At 52.9% G+C, this 16,916-nt stretch overlaps 1 protein-coding gene across 6 annotated transcripts in view; it reads right to left on the minus strand.

Annotated features, from left to right (window-relative positions):
- The window catches only part of DLGAP3 (DLG associated protein 3), a 65,330-nt gene extending 48,971 nt beyond the window's left edge, over positions 1–16,359 (minus strand). The window contains exons 1-2 of one of the 6 annotated variants that reach the window (XM_031666841.1): positions 13,242–13,759; positions 11,515–11,618 (exon numbers count right to left, since the gene is read on the minus strand). The gene's annotated coding sequence lies outside the window, so the exon portion shown is untranslated. Of the gene's footprint in view, positions 1–8,846; positions 11,230–11,514; positions 13,760–15,573; positions 15,782–16,157 lie in introns of those variants that run through there. The other 5 variants (XM_009204555.4, XM_009204578.4, XM_009204573.3 and 2 more) reach the window with 5 other exon arrangements.
- Between the last annotated feature and the right edge of the window lie 557 nt (positions 16,360–16,916).

Here is a 16,916-nt window from a genome sequence, read left to right on the forward strand (position 1 = left end):
CTTAGCAGGTAAAGATGGTGCTTTTCCAGTTGCATCTCGGTCTCCCCCAGATATGTCCCTCTGCAGAGCTCAGGGAAGGTAGTGGAGGGAGAAGGGAGAGTAAGAAGGAAAAAGGTGGCCCTCCCCATGCTGCAGAGAGAAAGAATGAGGCACAACTTTCAGGGATGGACTGCAGGAGCAGGGTTCGGGGTCTACCACCTAGTCCCACACAGGTCTCTTCACTCAGACTTGCTAGGCCCCAGCTCCCTTCCCAGCTAGGGCCATGTACCCAACAGGCATCAGAAGCAGAGTCTGGGTTTCCTCCTCCTTCTCCAGGGCTGCCAAAGGCCCTTTGAGACACAATTCAGCCTGATCAGCCTCACTCCTTCATGCCCCCTAATTGCAGCCATGGCCATCTGCTTCCAGCCTTTTCTCAGTTATCTCTTCCTTTTCTGTCAACTGAACCAATTCTTAGGCTATGCTGCCTTATCATTTCCACTTTTCCCCTCTTCTGAAAGTCTGTAGGGGCCTTCTTTGGGGAAGACTGCACAACTGCTGAAAGGGAGGACTTCTAGGACCAGAACTCTTCTAGGACCAGAACTCTTCTAGGACCCTTGTTAGGGGCAGCTGGTGAGAAACGGTGGCTTCTGGGTCTTATGCTAAACTGTTTTGAGTTCATATCCCAGGTCCACCACTTACTACACGTGTGGCCTCAAGGAAGCCTCTTCGCCTCTCTCAAGTTCAGTTTCCCCATTTTCAAATGGGAGCAAGAGTAACCCCTTTCTCACTGTGATGTCAACGAGGACTAAGATAATGAAGGTAAAGTATCTAGCAGGGTGCTGAGGGTTAACTATTGCTAACTAGGGAGAAACTACTTAAATGCATGAGACTTGGAGACAGGGAGAGGATCTCTAGACAGCTTTGGGCAAAGGCTGTTACTATCCATACATGACTTGGTTTGGATCAGAGATGGGTAGTCTGAAAACTCATCTGTTTCATACATGTAGGAATTTCTGTTGGCCTGGGCTCCTTTTGAAGACCTCCCACACCCTAAGCATACCAAAGACAGCAGAGCAGTCCTGGTAGCCAAAGATGGTGGCACCTGAGAGGATGAGAGGACCTTGATTTGCAGACTCCCACAAACTCCTGTAGCCAGGGTTAGTGGCCTCTCTTCCAACTCCAGGGATCTGGAAGGGAAAGCCCAGCAACCTCATAGCTGGGTATTGGAGAGCCAATCATCCACCTCCATCCATTATGTCACAACCTATCTTTATGACCATGAGCAATTTGCGTTATCTGCCTGAGCCTCAGTTTTCTCATCTGTAAAATGGGATCACAATACCTACCTCCTTAGCTTGTGGCAATGAGTAACTAAGCTGACCTATCCAACGCAACTGCACATATATCTCCCTATGTTGGCTTCTTTTGACTTTAGCACTAAAGCACCTTCTTTCATTTGCATGTGATTTGGGCTGCTGCTACCCTAGCCTCCAGGATGCTCCACACCTGAGCCTACCAGGGCCATCAAAGAATAGCAGATAGGAGTCCAAGCCCATGGCAGGGGTCCACTGGGCAGGAGTTTCTCAGCCTGGCCACACCGATGACCTTTCCTACTCTCTGGCCCAGGCATCTGGTCCCCTCTTTGTGTCCAGAGCTTGGGACTGCCTCCTGGATTAGCACATTGTCCTGTAAGCTCTCTGTGTGAGCTGGGACAGGGGCTTCTAGCAACAGGGCCTGAGCCCTCTTTCTGGGCCTTTCCCACAGAAGAGTCAACCACAGGAAGCCAACCACGAAGGCTGGCTGGTTGGCTGACTGCCAGGTTCACGTCGTGGCACCTCCCACCCCTCAGCTCTGCCTGAAACCCTGCCTGACCCTGCCCCAGCTTCAGGGATGTCTATACCTTTGCTCTCTCTGGGTTTCACAGAAGACAGCCAGGAGCTGAGAGACACAGCATGAGAGCACACAGAAAGAAAAGGCAGCACAGACTGCAAAACCCCTGTCCTCCCAACCTTAAACCCTCCGCTGCCACGCAGGTGTACTCTCTTCCAAGAGGCCTCCCCTACAAGTGCCCTCCCATCAATCCCAGGACACAATTGCCAGCTCCTCTTGGGTCTCATACCTCTATTCCTTCCCCACAGTGGGGTAAAGAGTTGTTTGTAAGCTGTGAGTTCCTTGAAGGCCAGGATTCAGGGGATCTATCGCTACATGGACAGACATGGCATACAGGAGGTGCTCAGTGAGTTCAGGGTCAGCAACTAAGCCATCAAGGAGTGCCCCACAGCTGAGGCATAGCGAAACGGGGAGAAACAGAGGGGAAAGGAAGGCAATGACTCCCTGCAGCTGGACCAGAACTTCCCAGCAGATAGAACTGCTCCAACGTGATGTGGCTTTCCTGAAGAGCTGGGAGTGTCCTGTCTGGGGAGGCATGCAAGCAGAGGACCGCTTTGCAGGATGGTACAGTGTGCATTCAAGCACTGAATACATTGAATACATTTCAGACCAGACAACCTCTGGTGCCTTTCAACTCTGAAGTCTAAGGTTAGGCTCCTGAATACCTACAATTGTCCAGACCCAGCGTTAAGTGCTTTAGATGTTTTTCTTCGTATAATCCTCACAAATATCCTTTGCAGTAGACACTATCATTACTCCCATTTTATAGATGAGGAAACTGAAGCTTATAAATGTAAAGAAAATTTCCCAAGGTCATACAGATGGTGGAAGAAGGATTTGAATCTCAGTCTGGGTCCAGGCCTGACCAAGACCCAGGCTGAACGAACACTTTCATTTAAAGTTTATCTTATTTATGTATTTATTTATTTATTTAGAGACAGAGTCTCGCTCTGTCACCAGGCTGGAGTGCACTGGCGCGATCTTGGCTCACTGCAACCTCTGCCTCCCAGGTTCAAGCGATTCCCCTGCCTCAGCTTTCCGAGTAGCTGGGACTACAGGCTGGTGCCACCAGGCCTGGCTAATTCTTTTTTGTAGTTTAGTAGAGACAGGGTTTCATCATGTTGGCCAGGATGGTCTCGGTCTCCCTGACCTCGTGATCTGCCGGCCTCAGCTTCCCAAAGTGCTGGGATTACAGGCGTGAGCCACCGCGCTCAACCTCAGAGCGCCTTTAAAGTAGCATGTCTCCCTGACCAAACTAGTCTGAGGAGGCCAATAGGTGGACCCCAGTGTGCCCTTTCTCATCACTCAGCCCCGGGAAACCTTCCATCTCTGTCATTGTTTCCTCAGACACAGCTATACACGGCCCCAAGACTGCTCATTCACAAATTAACAGGTGTTCAGCCAGAGGCAAATTACACAGCCACACAGTCATCCACACACAACTTACACAGCACCTGACCTCATCTATGTAGTCACTGTCACGCACTATACACAGATCCACACAAACTTGTTCCTGAGAGGGTTCATACACCTCATGTGCATTTCCATCTGATAGATCCTTTTTCCTTTTTTTTTTTTTTCCCAGATAGGATTTTGCTCTGTCACCCAGACTGGAGTGCAGTGGCACTATCACGGCTCACTGCAGCCTTGACCTCCCAGGCTCAAGCAATCCTCCTGCCTCAGCCTCCTGAGCACCTGGGACTACAGGCATGTACCACCGTGCCTGGCTAATTTTTTATTTTTTTGTAGAGACAATGTCACTGTGTTGCCATGGCTGGTCTTGAACTCCTGGGCTCAAGAGGTCCTCCTGCCTTGACCTCCCAAAGTGCTGGGATTATAGGCTTGAGCCACCACGCCTATCCATCTAATAGACTTTGATGCTTGTGTGCATAGAAGCTGCACAGATACAACACCTTAAATACGTGTCCACATGTTTATCCCCATATGACAGAAATACATGACCATTTCACAGCGCTTAGGCACCCATATCTGCTCAGGATCACTCACCAAATCCTCCCCAAACAAGAACTTTATCCATTGTTCCCAGATCCAGTACTACACCCAGGTGAGCCATGATGCTCCTCCTCTCTGGGGTTGACCAGGCCGTCCAGAGAGGGGAAGAAGGCTCAGCCTGCCTGTGATGGATGGAATTAATCTACTGAGCTGGAGAAACTAAATAATTAAATCCCTAATCACCCCCCAAGCCAGCCCAGGCCAATATAGCTGAGGGAGGGAGGGGGCTCGGAGGCCCAGACCAATATCCTAGAGAAAAGGAGGGGCTTGGGAAATGAGGCACAGGCAGAACCCTCTGGGGGGGTCTCTCAGAGGAACTCTGCCAGCCAGGCATACAGACAGATAGACAGACAGGCAGGCATGGTTCTCCAGTGCCACAGGCTCCCTTTCCACATGGAAATGAAGCAGCTTGCGAAGACGGCCTGCCACCATCCACTGACATAGGGAGAGAGGAGGGGCAGAATCCTCCTTCCACCCTTCCGGAGCCCTTCCTGCCTCGCCTAGAGGGGTGTCCTGGGGGTCTAAGGGGATGGCAAGCAGGACCCTCAGAGTGCCCAGGGTGGAGGCAGACAAGGGGTCTGCTCAATGCAGAGCTGATGTGGTCTCAGCCAGGCCTTGGCCCACCCCTGCCCCCCTGAGAACAAACTCAGCCTGGTGCAGATGGCAGGGGAGGACCCCTCCACACAGGTTCACCTGCTGCCCTTAGGAAGTGGGTCCAGCACGTGGCTAATAGGCTGAGGATGGGGCAGAGGCCCGGGCAGGGGGGCTCAGGAAATCAGCCGGGGAACAGGCCCCAGTCCGATTGGCTGAAAAGTGGGTCATTTTCCTTTTGAAAAATAGTGAGAAAATGGAGAAGTAGGTCGGGCTCTTATCCCCTCAGCCCCAGGCACCATCCCCGACTTGTGAGGTAAGGAGAGAGGGAGACGCCTGAACATGCCAAAGCCCCATATACCCTAGGACCCTGGCCAGGACCCCACAGTGCGGGAAGTCAAGGTCATCATTACTCAGGACATCCAAGGACATGCACACTCCGAGGCCAGGGCTGGAACACCAGCCCCACCCTGCCCCAGGGATCTGGGGTGAAAGGAGCTAGGGCTGGGGCCAAGCTAGAGGGGTGGGGGCTTCCGCACGCAGGACCCTGAGGAACCCCTCCCATCCCCGTGTCTGCTGTGAAACCTCCTCTCCTCTCTTCTCCTCCCTTTCCTCATCGTCCACGTGGGCAGAGTCGTTGCCATGACACCGCGGGCAGGTGGGCGGCTCTGGCGGCTGCTTCGGCCCAACCCCCATGCTCACAGCCCAGGTGGGAGGGGAGCGGCTGCAGCACCCTGGCCCCTAGCCCAGATGAGAGAAGAGAGAGGCAAGAGGCCCCCCTACACCCCTAGAGCCTGGAAGGGGCTCTATCACTGGCCTCTCAGTCATGAAGCAACCCAGCCCCGTGCTTGCAGGTCTGGGGAAGGAAGTGCCAAAGAGGATCTTAGGCCTTGACCACTCCCCTCCACCAGAGGTCCCTGGAGTGGCATGGGGTGGGGCAGACCCCCAACTCCCACTTCCTCCTTTTCTTAGCAGCTATCCTCCCAGCTTTCCCCACATACTATGTCTTAGTCTCTTCATGCTAGCAGCTGATTGGTCCTGCCTGAGGTTTAACCTCAGTTGCTCATTTTGCCACACAAGCTCAATTCTCCATGCTCTCTTGGGAGAAAGGAAAACAACCAGGCTGGGCTCAGTGACTCACGCCTGTAATCCCAGCACTTTGGGAGGCCGAGGTGGGCGGATCACCTGAGGTCAGGAGTTTGAGACCAGCCTGGCCAACATGGTGAAACACCCATCTCTACTAAAAATACAAAAATTAGTCGGGTGTGGTGGCACATGCCTGTAATCCCAGCTACTCAGGAAGCTGAGGCAGGGGAATTGCTGGAACCCAGGCGGCAGAGGTTGCAGTGAGCTGAGATCATGCCACTGCATCCCAGCCTGGGTGACAGAGCGAGACTCCATCTAAAAAAAAAAAAGGAAAGGAAAGGAAACAACCAAAGTTGAGACACTCAGAGAAATTCCTCCCCTACTGCCAGACCACAAAATGTCTTATAGAAATGAGGATCCCTTCCTCTAGGTCTCCCCGTATACCTGAATTCACATCACAACCCTGGGGACAAATCATTCCTAAGTCCATACTTGGCTAAGGCATCCACACCACCAGGGTAGAGGACCAAGAGTGGAGCAGGAGAAGAAGGGAAGAAGGGAAGAAGGGAAGAGGTTGAGGCCAGGCATTAGAAGCTGCCTGAGGATGCTGTCCCACCCCTACCATATCTGGCTTCAGGAAGTCTGGGCCATGCCTGAGCTTTCCATCTCTGAGCTCTCCGCAGCCATTCCCCTTCTCTCTACTCCTCTCACAGTCCACGTGCCTCTCTCCAAGTGTCTCTAAGTCTCTATCTGTGGCTCTGACCTCCTAAGACTATTCCCTTTGTTCAAGACCCAGCTCCCGACTCCTGTTCCCTACGGCAGGAACCCTGCATCACTGACAGGGTGGAACCACAGAGACCCCTGCATGGCAGGCCTCTGCAGCCTGGCTGGCCAGAATTAACATACATGGGATATTGGTGACAAGATCCAAAGGAAGGGAGAACTGCAGTCAGCATTAGCTGGAGGGTGTCCAGCCTGTCATGAGGTGTTCATGACATACATACCACACATACACATAAAGACACTTTTACTTTCTTCCTTAGTCTTCCCCTACTAAAACAGCAGATGTGATTAAAGTACAAGCACATGCATGTATATTTGTGCACGCATGTGTTTGTAGATTGTGTCTCCTTTTCTCCACCCCCACTGTTGGTGTTCTAGGTCAGGCCACTCTCATCCTAATTGCTCACCAAAGCTATGACAACAGGTTCCTAACTGGTCTCCCGGCCTTGCGTCTTGCCCCACCTTGATCCTTTCTCCTCACTGGCTGCCAACTATGTAAAATTTCTTTATTCAACAAATATGTATCGAGTGCCTACTCCAAGCTGAATACTCTTCTGGACACTGTAGATACAGCAATGAACAAAACAGATGAAGCTCCTGTGTTCATGAAGTTTATATTCTAGTGGAAAAAGAGGGATGATAAGCAAATATATAAAATAATGGTGGTGGCAAGTACTGAGATAAATAATAATAATAATAATGGAGTGAGGAGATAGAATGACAATGGGCTATTTAAGATAGACTACTGGGGAGGTCTTTCCAAATACGTGACTTTTGAGCAAAGACTTGAATACAGTGAGGAAGTGAGTTGCCTGGATATCTGGCGGAAGAGCATTTCAGGCTGAGGGGAAAAGCAAGGGCGATTGCCTCCACATGGAACTGTGCTTTTTATGGAACAGAAAAGAAGCCCACGTAGGAGTGGCCCCTGAGATCCAGGAGGTAATAGGGGGCTTTGCACACATAGCACTCATGTTGCTCAGGATGCACTACACTTTGGATTTCACTCTGAGTGAGATGGAAAGCAACTGGAAAGGAAAGATCTCATTTTACTCTGGCTGCTTTTTGGGGAAGAGTCTTTGGAGGTGGGGCTGGCAAGGGTGGAAGTGGGAAGACCATCTGGAATATTTCCTGTCACTGAAATACCTGTTCCCACAGTTGCTCACCTGGTAAGCACCTGTTCAACTTTTAAGCCTCAACTCAAAAGCCCCCCCTTCTATGGATCCTTTACCAAACCTTTCCCTTCCCCACTCCAGAGCCAACCTACCTCTCTTTAGGTCCCCAATCCCTCCAATGAACACTTAAGTGTACCTACCCTCCTTAACACTCTCCTTATTTGGTTCCAGGTCCTTTATCCTCCCAAGATTGCAAGTTATCCGAGGTCAGGGACCATCCCTAGTGCCCAACACAGCATGTGGCACATTAGAGGCATAAAATAACCACTGGTTGAATGAATGGATGCACTGGGTGAGGCACATGTGATGGGGAAGGATATGTTTGCAAGCTATTGTTAACCTGGATGAGTGAGATGCACAAATGTATGGCCATGGGTTGTAATCAGACAAATGTTAGCATATGCCCACATATTTCTGTATATTCTGTTCACATGTATATGTGTTAGCATGTATGTGCATGCTGACAAATCCCCATGTTGGTATAGACACTCCTGTAGATTTGTTAATGGATGTACATGTTAGAAAGTGCACCTATGTTGATATATCCCTATTATGGCACAGACAAGTAATATGCTCATGTACCTGTACACGTGTATTGCTACGTGTTGTATGTGTGAGGCTTATGCACGCACTTGGGCTCCCCTCTTGCTCACTATCCCTTTCATCCACTAGGCCCAACTTGTTGGATTTTGAAACCTCTGTAGCAATGTTAATATTTAAGTTCCCATCCGCTTTCCCCACAGACAGCTCTGAGCACCACAGCCTGAAGCCTGGATTTCTTACTCGGCTATCCCCAAGGCCTTATAGGTTTTCCCTCTGCAAACTCCTTTCATATGATGGAGAAGAGCTGGCTCCCAAGGACATGAGAATTTCAGAGACCTCAGAGAGCCTACTTTCTGGAGAAGAGCTACAAGTAGCAGGGTGATCAAGTTCAAGGTAATGGGAAGACACCTTTGGGTAGCCCAACATTCAGTCAGAATTGGTCTCTCTCTCTCTTTCTCACATTTATTCACAGGTTTGGCTCAACTTGTGTACATATATTCATATGTGGTTGATACGGTATGTATATGCATGCCCCACATACATGCTCACATGCATGCTTACACTCACACATATGCATTACTGGATAAGCACACCACACACACACACAGACACACACACTAGTTTAATTCAGTAATTTCCTTCTCATTCACATATATACATGAATGCATACATAGAGTCATACATATATATACACACATTCACACTTATACAAATAAATGTGCTTATACACATATACACAGCATACTCACACATACTTATGGACATATACACAGTCATATACCCACTCACAGGCAGAAATACACATGCATGTCCATGGAGTCCCAGATCTTGCAGAGATATCCAGCCTCTCCCCTGGCTTCTATCCTGTCCACAAAGTTCGTATTCTCTCCAAGTACATCACAAGTTTGCATTTGCTCTCTCCTCTTGCTAGTCTCCCACTTCTCTATTTGGAAAGTCGTTCCTGTTATCAATGAGATATGCCCACTCCTGGACACATCCCATTCCCACCCACTCTCAGGGGGAAAAGAAACGTCACTTTTTTAAAAAGGGCTCTGTTATGCCCTCATCCCATGCCTAGAGAAACGAATATTTCCTCAGACAACCTTGGTAGGAGTAACAATAAAGTAGGTGTACCTCTTCAAACCCAGGAGACAATCCCCCCGTACACACAACCCCTTAACTCTAAAAAAGAAAGAATGAAAGAAAAGAAAGAGAAAATATCAAGGCCAAAGGCCTTCCTCCCAGTACCTCTGGGTAAAAGTCTAACACTCTCAAACTTCAAAACAGTTATTGGGGCAGAGGAAGAAACAGTAAGGAAATTAACTGTGGGCACTAAAACCTCCTAGGACACCCCTTTTCTTCCCTAGAGGGCAACTTCATGATGAGTGAACCCCTCCCTTCCCAGCCTGTGGGCCTTGCCAAGGGAGAGGTTAGACCAGGGGGCTTAAAAATGTAAAGGGGGTGACCTGGGCTCAAATAACAAAAGAAGCAAGTATTTTAAAAACAGAAGCTGGGAAGGGAGCAGAGAGGCAAGCTGCAGACACCTCCTGGCAGGGAAGCAGCTGCTGGAACAGTGGATCAGGAAGAGCAGGACTCTCCAAGGGGCCAGGGAAAAGGGGGTGGACATCTAGCATTTCATGTGGGGGTGGAGGGGTGACTGCTTCAGGCAGGAGCAGCAGCTCCAAAGTAAAGTCTTATCAAAGCTGTTATGTAACCAAGGGAGCTGAGTGGAGCACAAACACCTCCCCTCCCCAAACAGGCACCCACACCCACACCCACCACCTCCCAGCACCCACAGCAGAGGAAAACTCAGCTCCTCCCAAGCAGCTAGAGAAGGCAGGAATCATCTTGATGAGTTACATCAAAAACATGATGGGTGAGGGGCTCCTTATGAACTACAAGTCACATCTGGGAAAGGATCAACTGGTTTAGTTTGAGGTCCCTAGATTCCTCTCCCTTTTCTTGAACTCTCTGCCACACCCAATTTTTGCCCAGTATTATCTGGAAACTGTCTCCTTCCTCTCCTCACAGGGAGGATCCCATTTGAATATTTGATTGTACTCTTGGGGATGGGAGGTGAAGCCACCATCAACTCTTCCTGCCTGTTATTCCCCTACAGACTCATCTGCATGTCCTGACATTTGGCTCTCATCCCCCTGGGATGACAAGGGAAGGGACCTTGAGAAATAACTCCTTGCTCTATTCCCTTCACGGTTACAAAGACAGTGCATAAGATACAGATACTTGAAATGACCCTGACTCTAAGTAATAAGGAGAAAGATATCCAAGAGAACTAAAGACTGAGATCCAGACCTCATCCCTCCATTTGAATATTTTTTACTCCCCCAGATCTTCCTCTTTTCCCACTGCCCTGTCTCCAGTAGCCTCCTCCTTCTCTTCTCCATGGCACTGAACAACCCCACCCACTCCTTGAATCTTTTGCTTAAAAATCTTCCTCCCCAACAAAAAGTATCTCCCAAATGCTGCTCTGAGCTAGGTTTGGAAATGGACAGAACACAAGACAGGCTTGCAGAATATTTCAGTGTCCCCTGTCCCAAATCCCAAAGTATGGTGGGCAAGGGAATATCAAGCGGTCAATCAAGTGATCCTGAACTCCTGAGCTGTAACCACCCCACACCTAAGCAGAAAGACCCAAGTTCTCTTAATCCAGAAGCACCTTGAGCCTGAATTTCTGGGCCCCAGTAGGTGAAAGGCTGGTATCAATATCTCTGAGCTTGTTGCGCGAAAAAACGTTCCCAGGAGATGAGATCTCACAGGCACAAAATCATTCTCCAACTCTACCCCAATAATAACAGTAGGATGGTTTTGGAAGGGAGAGGAGGAACTGAAACAGCAAAAGGGGAGAGGGGCCCCTTGGCGGAAGGGTTCCTAAATACCACTAACAACTGTGAGACCTAAAACATAGGAAGAACCCCAAATACGTATTTCCATCCAGGGACTGTGCCCTTGGAAAGTGGGTCATCTGGGAGAATTTTTCTAGTGAGCCCTTCCCACTGCCCATCGCCTTTCCACCATCGGGACCAAACGAAGCCTCATTCAGCACTCGGGACAGCTCCGAAGGAGCAAATCCCCGCCGAGTCCCATTCAGCACCCGGGACAGTTCCCAGCGACATTCCCGGACCCGGTATTCAGAAACCCAGGCTGCCAGGAAGGAACAGGCTTACCCCACCACACACCCTCTTTAGAACAGAAGCCCCTCTCCCCTGCCCCTCCCACTGTCGCTCCCATTCACCGGGGGCACCTGACAATCCCCCCCACCTTCCCTCTATGTCCCAAGAGAGAAAAGAAACCCAGACATGGGGCTTCCCTGAGCGAGCCTTGAGAGAGGACCCCACCCACCTTCCTTCAGCCCAGAGCCTCTCAACGCCACTCACAGCTGGTTCTAAAAACCACTTTCCTTCTTAATCACCACCCCCAAAATAAAAGAAATACTCACGTGGGGGCTTCCAGCCCTGCAGACAGATGTGGTGGGGGGAGGCAGAGAGAGGTAGCTCCCCAAACCCTGTTCTGAGCCCCCTTTCTGAAGGAGCCAGCTCCCATCTGGACTGGGGGGAGGAGAGACATGTGGAAGCACTGAGTGAGGGGAGGGGAGAGGGGAGAGGGGAAGAAGCAGGAGCGAGGGACTGCGGGGCGGGGGTGTCGAGATGGGGGCGAGGGAATCCTTTTTAATTGCATTCTCTCCCCATGTCTACATCAGCCCTGCAGGCTCAGCTCTTTAATATTTACACACAGGAAGAGGAGAGGATGAGAAAGAACAGAGAGTGAGGGGGGCAGAGACTACCTGAGCTCAAAGGGCATAGAAGCAGGGACCTTTGGGAGCTAGGAGCTTGGGTCCCCGACACCATCCCCAGCCCACTTCCACTCTGAGCTCTTGACTGGAAGGAAGAAGAAGGAACCCTGGGACCATTCTGTCCCTTTGTTAACAAGACACTTTGAAGCTGCATCAGAAAAAGATCAGATCCCCACCCACATACCTGGACACCCCCACAAACCCAGATTTCTTGGGTGCCTTATGTGCAGATGGTAGAGACAGTATTCAGGCACAAGCATGTTCTGAAGCTTGGAAGCATGTTTGCCTGTGGGCTGCTGTGTAAAAACACATGAACATGTCAGCTAGCATGTATAAGTTTATACAAGCATGTTCTGAGTGTTTTCACATGTTAACAGCCCACACAATCATATGCAAGCCTATGTAACCATATGTGTAAACCAGCTTCCAAGAAGCCTCCCCGCAGCTCTCCAGCTACAGTCCCAGGGACAAGGCCACCCACTTCTCCAGACTCCCTTATTCCCAGACCCCTCCCTCAAAGCCTCACTTTTTCTGTCTGTGACATGGGAAGAAGGGCTGGTAGGAAGAGATGCTGCATAGAGCCCAGGGGCCTGACAAGTTATTAGCAACGATGAGCTGGCAGCTCGTTACCATAACGATGGTGCCACTGCCTCACCCCAGCTCAAACCCAGACTCCCCAGACGGCAGGAGGCCCGCTGAGCCAGCAGCCTTCAGACTGGGGAGGGGCGGGGTGGATAAAGAGGAAATCAAGACATAATGCTTGCATAGTGGAGGGTACACAGCTGTTCTTCCAACCCCCACTGAGTGACAAAGCTTTGACTCTACCAAGTGGGAATGAAATCAGAATCTGGGAAGGTTTCCTGACCATGGGGATGGTAAGACCAGAAGGGGTCTTTGGAAGCTCCTCTAGGGAAAAGTTTTTATCATCATTTGCTCCCTTCACCACCTCACCCCCAAAAAACTAAAAAGCAACCAAATACGGGGCCCCTTGCTGAATTTCAGTCTCCCCACCTGTAATATGGGGGCAATCCCTTTATCATTTGTCCTAGACTCCTGGAAGATTTCATTAGAAAGGGTTTAGGGGTAACTACAGACCCTTCCTAAATCAGACAAGCCCCAGAAGTTGCTCTATTCATTAGGAACCCAATAAGGTAAGGAATAGTCCATCCAGCTAGAGGCAAAATGCATTGGAAATTGGGGAGGATGAAGGAAAATGAGCTTAGCCAGCTCGAGCCCCAACATCAGCTGGAAGAGATGATGTTAGGTGTCAGGCAGCCGCTGAAAGCAGGTACTAACACGAGAAAGTCTGGGAGTCTGGCCTGTAGCAGCTCCAGCCCCTCACCAGCAGGAATCAAGACAAGCCCATAGCCTACCTCGGTGGTGGGTGTGGCTAGGAATCCCCATCCCCAGCGACATCTGTAGCGCCCTCTCTTTGGCAAGGAGTCCCAAGTTGAAAGATGTACAGCCTTAGGCTTTTTGAGTCTTCATTTCTTTTCCAAAAATCCCCTGTACTCAGCTCTGATGGGGGTGGGGAGAGTTCAGGAATAGAAGGCAACATGGAGGATTGCAAAGTTCCTGGTCTAAGATTAGCCTAGGAACCCACAAATTTGTTGTGTGACCTTGGGCAAATCCGCTCCCTTCTCAGGGCTTCAGAGTCCCCAGTTTGTAATGAAGACATTGGACCAAGTCAATTCTAAGGTTCCTCTCCTGGCCATCATTCTACAGCTACATACAAGCTCACTCCTTGGATGTGAGCCCCCTGGCACAAAATTCAGTGGGCCCTGCCTGCCAGATCAGTGGGGCAGTGGCGGGTGGGAGATGCGGGGGCTGTATGTGAGGCCGTTCATCCTATGTTCATGTTCCTTTTAGAAACACCTGCCACCCTAGCCCTCCCAGCTCCCTTTTTAGACCCTGATTCACTGCCAGCTCACGAAGCCTCTCCCTCCCCTCCCTCCTCTCTTTCCCCCCCCCCCCTCTCTTTTAGGCATTGGCAGCTGGGTGCAGAAGTAGCCCCAGCATTCAGGGAATGCTGCGCAGAGGTAGGGGGCAGTGCCCCCAGGGTCAGAGAGAGCACACCAGGAAGTACCACTCTCTAACCTTGGCCCAGCCCAATGCTTTGGGTCACTGAAAGACCTGGGCTGAAGTCTTTCTGTACCACTGACTAGCAGTGTGTGGTTGTGGGAAATGCAATTCATTTCTCAAGCCTCAACATCCTCATCTGTAAATCGGCATTATATTTGGTTGAACCATGTGAAATTGCTGTTTTTGTAGGTTAAATAAAAACAGTTGAATATTGGCAATTTCATATGGCTTAACGTGATACCTGTCCTGCCTGCTTCCCAAGGCTGTTGGGGAAATAAGAAGAGTTCAGAGGGCAGCATTTTCAAAAGCCCTGAACTAATATGAGGGCATTATTTTATTATTATTACTTCAAAGAGCTTAGTACAGACCCACCCGGAGCCAGTGGACTGAACCAATGACCCAGAACTTGAAGGCTTGGGACTTGGAAGTCTGGGAGAGCGCCACCTGCTCTGATGACTAACAGGGCAGACGCTTCCACCTGGCCTCCTCATCTCCTAGCTCTAAAAGGCCCTCGGTGAAGCATTATTGAGATGACACAAGTTCCCAGGCCCCCAAAAGGAGAAGCAGCACACACAGGCACATACTCCAGCTCACCCCAGATCCCCCTCCCACCCACCAGGGACCTCAGCATGCAGGAAGGACACGACCAACAACATCCCAGAGGGCACCCCCTGAGGTAGGTGAAGGTAGAGACTAAGATGGGGAGTGCCACATAGCTCTTGCCTGAATGAAGGGTCAGGGGTCACCAGAGAAGGGGGGATGATCTGACCTCGGAAAAGTCTCATCTCCCTGTCCTATATCCCACCAGGAATGGGAGGACGGTGGGGGGACAAAGCACAGGTGTGGGTGATTCAGAGTTAACCGTGCTCAGATACACTCTCTCTCACACAGCCAACGCACGCGCGCACACTCGCACACACACACACACAGTCACACAGGGCAGATACCGGGACCCACTCACAGAGATAGTCACACCGGCACACACATCCATTCACACACTCACAGAGACACACACGGGGACAACACACACTCATTCACTCACATGTCCACAGATACATACACAGTACCACCCTCCACACTCACGCTGCATACACCCACTAACATGCACACACACTCTCGCCCACAGTGGCACACGCACACACGGCATACACTCACCGGCACACACAATCACCCACAGACCCACACAGTGACACACTCGGCACAGACACACAGCGACACGCACTCACATTCACACACCTGCAGAGGAAACTTCTCTCCGGATCTCCCCAACACTACGACTTCCCCCCCCTCCAACCAGCGGGCTACTCCCTCCCAGACCCAAGCCTCCAGCCGGGCGAGGGCTGGGCCGGGGCTGGCCTGCCCCCGCGGCACTGACCGGGAGAGTGGGTCCGCGGTCCGCGTGGTCCCCGCCCGCCCCTCGGGTCTGGCCCGCTGGCAGCCAGGCTGGGGCAGGAGCGGGGGCAGCCGAGGAGGCCCAGCCCCTCCCCCCTCCCGGGGCCGGGAGCCGAGGCCGCTGGAGCCCGGGGCGTGGGCGGCGCCCGGGCCGCAGCCGGGCCGAGCCTGGGGGGCGCTGCAGAGGGCGCCACAAGCGCGGCCCCGTCCCCACTCCTCCCCGCGGCTTACCTGGCCCGGCTCGGGCTACGGCCGGGTTACATGGTGCCAGCGGCCCGGGCCGGGGGCGTTGCGGCGTTGGGCAGGCGGGCAGGCGGGCAGGGACCGGGGCCCGGCACTGCGGAGCCCCCAGCTGAGGGGCCGCGCCGGCTGCGGAGCCCCGAGCGAGCGCCGAGCGGCAGCGGGCGCGGGAGCGGGAGGCGGCCAAGCCACGGAGGCTGGATTTCCCGGGGACCGGGAAGGGGAGGCGGGGGGGATCCCGCCCGCGCGCTCCGCCCCCGCCCCCGCCCCCGCGCAGGGCGACCAAGCCGGGAGAGGGAGAGGGAGAGGGAGGGGGACCGAGCTCCTCGCCCCCGCGCGGACCCAGGAGAGCCGAGGTCGCCGCCCGCGGGCGGCCGCCGGGGTCCCCGAGGAGCGCCCACCTCGCTGAGCGACGGTGCTGGGGGCACCCAGCGTAGGGGCAGGAATGAGATCCCCCTCCCCGGGGACCCAGGAACAGGCACCCGAAGTGTCACGGCCACGCACAGCCGACCTGGGCACAGGGACCCAAGCCCGGCGGCGGGCGGGCGGCCGGGGGCCAGCTTAGCCTCACTGACCGGGTCTCGCCCCCCGCCGAGGCGCAGTCACGCCCTGAATGTCACACACAGCTCCCAGGCCCGTCCGCTTAGGAGACTCTCCTTCGGGCTTTCCCAGTCGGCCGCCCGACCTCAGCTCCTGGCCTGGGGTCAGGGGGGCCCCCTTCTTCTGCCCCAGCCCCTGCCAGGATGGGGCGCTGTGCCCGGCCTCGGAGCCGCTGGCAGGCATCCCCCACCCACAGTCCGTACAGCCGAGGCATCCCCAGTGTGGAGGGAGAGCCCCGCTGTACCTGCAGCCTGTGCTGGGCCCCCGCCCGTGCCCACTGTGCCCGCCCGCCTGTGGGCCCTGAGCCTGGGATTGTGCCGTGGCGGTGTCGGGGTCGGGGGAAAGGGACTGTTCGAAGCACAGCTGGAGGCTGCGGAGCCCGGACACAGGCTGCGGGAGCCGAGAGGCGGAGAGCTGACTGCAGCAGTCCCCTGGCTTGAATCCGTCTTGGCGCCCAGAGCGATGCTGTAATGGGGGGGAGGGGGCCGCGGTGGGGAAGCCGCAGGGGGAGGGGCTGAAGACGTGGGGGAAGGGGTGGCTCCGGATTCTGGCTTTCCAGGGTGCGTGTGAGGGAACACTGCCTCCGGCGCTGAAAGTTGGGGGTGGAGGTTCAGTGGGCCCTCTTCCCTCGTCTACCTTTTCCGATCTTGAAAGCTTGGGGTGGTGAGGTGTGGGCTTGGGAGGCTTGGGAGACTGTCCACCTCTCTAGGAACATACCTTGGAGTTGTTCTGAT

Source organism: Papio anubis, chromosome 1 (genome assembly GCF_008728515.1).
Source record: "Papio anubis isolate 15944 chromosome 1, Panubis1.0, whole genome shotgun sequence".
Lineage (NCBI taxonomy): Eukaryota > Metazoa > Chordata > Mammalia > Primates > Cercopithecidae > Papio > Papio anubis.